Here is a 4,909-nt window from a genome sequence, read left to right on the forward strand (position 1 = left end):
TAGATATGTGTGATAAAAAGATAGGAGTAAAGCAGAGTGGTGGTGAAGATATTTGCAACAGATAGACCACAAAAGCTAGAATGGATAGGAATATGAGCAAAGACAGGAAGGGGCTAATGCATCAGGAGAATAAGAGAGATCAATGGACTAGAAGTCCATTCAGATGTGAAGCAGGTTCAGGTTATGAAAAGTGCAAGAAAATGAGGGGGAGAGAGTATGACTGAGGACTACTGAAAATGAGAAAGTCAAAGAACACAGAAACCAGGATTTGGGGATGAATATGTATAAAATTTACTCAGTATAACGGCAGGATTGAAAAGAACAAGAGAACAGTGCATTTGGCTCAAAACTGAGGATTGCAAATGGATGGGCATAAGAAATTAAAGACTAAAGTTAGGTAAATTGGACATTGGTTTTCAGACAACTAATTCCATCAGTTCCTGGTCGTGAACTTCAAAAACTTTGGAAGGAATTTCTAATTGCTTGGATTTATCTTTTGTACAAAATCCTACTCCAACAGAGCAGGACACTGATGGCATTAATTTTCCCCAAGTTATCTCCAAATATTTGAAGAGAAGAAGGTTCTGAAGATTTGGAGGAACTCTTCTACCTTCCTGAAAAATTCAGACTCATTAAAATTGATTTGGGAAAGGCACAATCTATATTAGTCAGATTTGACTAATGAAAACTCATATGCCTGGTAATATCAGTTTTACTTTTTAAAAAAGAAAATAACTTTACATGATTTTCTGATCATAAAAGTAGTACATGGAGGAGGAGCTAAGATGGCAGTGTAGAGAGGTGTGGAATTTAGTTTGTCCCCTGGAACAACTAATAAGCAACCAGGAACAACTAGTAAATAATCTGGAACAACTGCTGAGGGACAACCATGACTGTTCACACATCGTAGACCAACATGGATTGAGTGGAAAGGCTGAAATTACAGCATAAAATCTGTGAGTAAAAGCTAAGAATCCAAGCCAGGAGCCCCTTCTCCCCAAGGCAGGCTAAGCTGCAGGACCTCACTGTAGGAGAAAGCAACATTCTTGGAGTGAGTGAATATAGCTCAGTCCAGCTCCAACTGAGGTTTTAATTAAAAAATGTGGACTGCTGAATACAAGCTACAAACATAGACAAGCAGCAAAATACCCTGAAGTCATTCCCAGTGGAGATGGGGGAGGGGGCTGGCAGAGAGGAAAAAAAATTAATTAAAAAAGAAAAAATGTACAGAGACTTCTAGAGACTGAACATAGAGAACTGGAAAACACCTGTGCCTCAGGAGGGGGAGCCCAGCAGACCAGTTGCTCTATCTGACTGAGGGGTGAAACTGGAGGGCCATTGACTGGCTCTGAAGGGGGCTTTCTTTCCCTTTTACTCTCTCTCAATCTAAGTGGCTCAGTGGAGCCTCAGCCATTCTCAGTTTGAGGCACTCTGACCCAGACAGGATGGAGTCAACAGAGTCGGAGAGACAAAGAACAAGTCAAATGCAAAAGATAACTCCCTAGGGGTGTATCTTCCCTAAGAGGAAGGAGGTGGGGCCCAACTCAAGGGCCTGCCCTCCTCCCAGAACTCAGACACCAGGGCCTGACAGAAAACATTCAAAACAGAAACAACCTACACCAGTCTGGAGCAATAGGCTGACAGGTGCCACCTGTTGGGCAGGTTAGGAAAAGCACAGCAGTCAGAGACCTCACAGGAAAGTCTGTCAATCTCTAAGACATACTCTCAGGGAGACTTGAAACTGAATATAATCCCATTCTGAGACCTGAACCCATTCTGGTCTGGGAAAATCTGATTGGGGTAACCGGGGGCGCCAGATGCCTAGACAACAGAGGACTACAAACTACACTGGGAAGGGTGGAGATATGGCCCAGTAAAAGGAACAAACTTACACCTCAATCAAGATATAGTTAAGATATTGTTTCACTTTGATGAAACAGTCAATTAAAAATTTTCAAAAAATCTGCTAAATCAAATCAAATCAATGAGTTCAGGGAAGATATGGCAAAAGAAACAAAGGATATAAAGAAAACACTGGGCGAACATAAGGTAGAAATTGAAAGTTTAAAAAACTACTGACAGCATCTATGGAAATGAAAGGCACAATGTAAGAGACGGAAAACACAATGGTGACATACAACCGCAGAGTTCAAGAAGCATAAGAAAACACTCAGGAACTGGAGAACAAGAAATCTGAAATCCTACACACAAAAGAACAAATAGGGAAAAGAGTGGAAAAATATGAGCAACATCTTAGGGAATTGAATGACAACATGAAGCACATTAATGTATGTGTCATGGGTGTTCCAGAAGGAGAAGAGAAGGGAAAAAGGGCAGAAGCAATAATACAGGAAATAATCAATGAAAATTTCTCATCTCTTGTGAAAGACATAAAATTACATATCCAAGAACTGCAGCATACCCCAAACAGAATAGATCTGAATAGACACTTAATAATCAGATTATCAAACATCAAAGACAAAGAGAGAATCCTGAAAGCAGCAAGAGAAAAGTGATCCATCACATACAAAGGAAGTTTGATAAGACTATGTGTGGATATCTCAGTAGAAACCATGGAGGCAAGAAGGAAGTGATGTGATATATTTAAGATACTGAAAAAGAAAAGCAACCAACCAAGAATCCCGTATCTGGCAAAACTGTCCTTCAAATATGAGGGAGAGTTTAAAATATTCTCTGACAAACAGACAATGAGAGAGTTTGTGAACAAGATACCTGCTCTATAGGAAATACTAAAGGGAGAATTACAGACAGACAGGAAAAGACAGGAGTGAGAGGTTTGGAACACAATTTTGGGTGAATGGTAGCACAGCAACATAAGGACACTGAAAAAAGATAACTGTGAATATGGTTGAAAGAGGAAGGTTAGGAGCATGTGGGACAGCAGAAGGAAAGAGGAAAGATAAAGACTGGGACTATATAACTCAGTGAAACCTAGAGTGCTCAACAATTGTGATAAAATGTACAAATAGGTTTTTACATGAAGGAGAACAAATGAATGCCAACCTTGCAAGGTGTTAAAAATGGGGTGGCATTGGGGGGAAAAATACAATCAATGCAAACTACAGACTATAGTTAACAAACATTTCATTATGATTCCTTTAATGTAACAAAGGCAATATACCAAAGGTAAAGCCCTATAAGAGGGGGATAAAAGGGAGGGTATGGGACTCTTGGCCTTGGTGATGCTCTCTGGCTCTTTTATTGTTCTTTAGTTTAATTCTATCTTTCCTTTTGATGCTTTTAAGCTGTCTTTTTTTTTCTTTTTCTTTTTCTTTCATCACTCTACCTTCTTTGACTCTTCTTCCTCCTTTGTGGAAGAAATGGAGATATCCTTATATAGATAGTGGTGATGGTGGTGAATGCATAAATACATCATTATACAGGGAACCATCAACTGTTTACTAAGGACAGAATGTATGGTGTGTGAGCAAAACCATCTTTAAAAAAACAGGTTGATGAAGAAACCTTGAGGGCACTTTATTGAGTGAAATAAGACGCATAAGGACAAATATTGCATGGTCTCAATGATATGAACTAATTGTAATATGTACACTCATAGACATGAAATATAAGTTACCAGAATATAGCATGAAGCCTAAGAATGGGGAGCAGGTGCTTATTATGAGCAGAATGTTCAACTAGGTTGAACTTACGTGTTTGGAAATGGACAGAGGGGTGGTAGCATGTTGTTGTGACAATAACTATCAGTGCTGAATGGTGTGTGAATCTGGTTGAAAGAGGAAGCTTAGAGTCATGTATGTCGCCAGAAGGAATGTTGGAGGTTAAAAAATGGGAATGTATAAAACAGTGAATCTTGTGGTGGACAATGTTTGTGATTAACTGTACAAATATTAGAAATCTCTTTTATGGACTGGAACAAATATATGATACTATAACTGGAAGTTAATAATAGAGGGGTATATAGGGAAAATTATACCTATTGCAAACTATGTACTACAGTTGGGAGTATTTTAACATTCTCTCATCAACAGTAACAAATGTACTATACCAGTACCATGAGTCAATAATGGAGGGTGGATATTAGGGGTTTGGGAGGATTTGAGCTTTCTTTTCTGTTTTTATTTCTTTTCTGGAATAATGGATTCACAGCTGTATGATGGTATCTGGGAAAATGATTGTACATATTGGATGATTGTATGGTATGTGAACAATCTCAATAAGATTGAATTTAAAAAAAATAGTACATGATAATGGTAAATGTTGAAGATAGTCCTAAAAAGAATAAGGAGGAAAGTGATAATTCACTCATAATTTCACTACCTAAGCATAACCACTATTAAATATTCAAGATATATAGTAACAAATAACTATCCCATATTATTTTAACAGAACTATAAAAGTATCACAATGAACAATATAACTTAAACCTATTTTGATATGCATCATCATTGTACTATATGTATACTATTCAGTTATATGAAGAACAATAATTAATTTAGTTATTCCCCTAAAATGTTATTTTTCAAGGTATTTTTATTGTAAGCAAAAGTTCAATTAACCAACAATTTTACACTTATCTGAATATAGAAAAAAATCAGAAAAAAATAAGAAAAAATCAATGGAGTAAAATTATTGACTCAGATGGTATGTTGAACAGATTGTGCTAATTGCTACAATGAACAACCCCAAAGTTCAGTGAGTTAACACAATAAAAGTGTTTTTCTTGGTCACTCAACAGTCCGTCATGTGGAAAGCAGATCTTCTCCAAATGGTGGTTTAGGGACTAAGACGACTCCTCTCTCACTGTTCTGCTATCCCCCAGAACTTGTAATCTTCCTATGGATTCTCTTCAAAGGAAGACAGCATGGAGTATCACTGGGGAGGCTTTTAAGGAATTATGCCTGGAGGTAACCATATCGTTTCTGCC

This window comes from Choloepus didactylus, chromosome 3 (genome assembly GCF_015220235.1).
Source record: "Choloepus didactylus isolate mChoDid1 chromosome 3, mChoDid1.pri, whole genome shotgun sequence".
In the NCBI taxonomy this organism is placed as follows: Eukaryota; Metazoa; Chordata; class Mammalia; order Pilosa; family Megalonychidae; genus Choloepus; species Choloepus didactylus.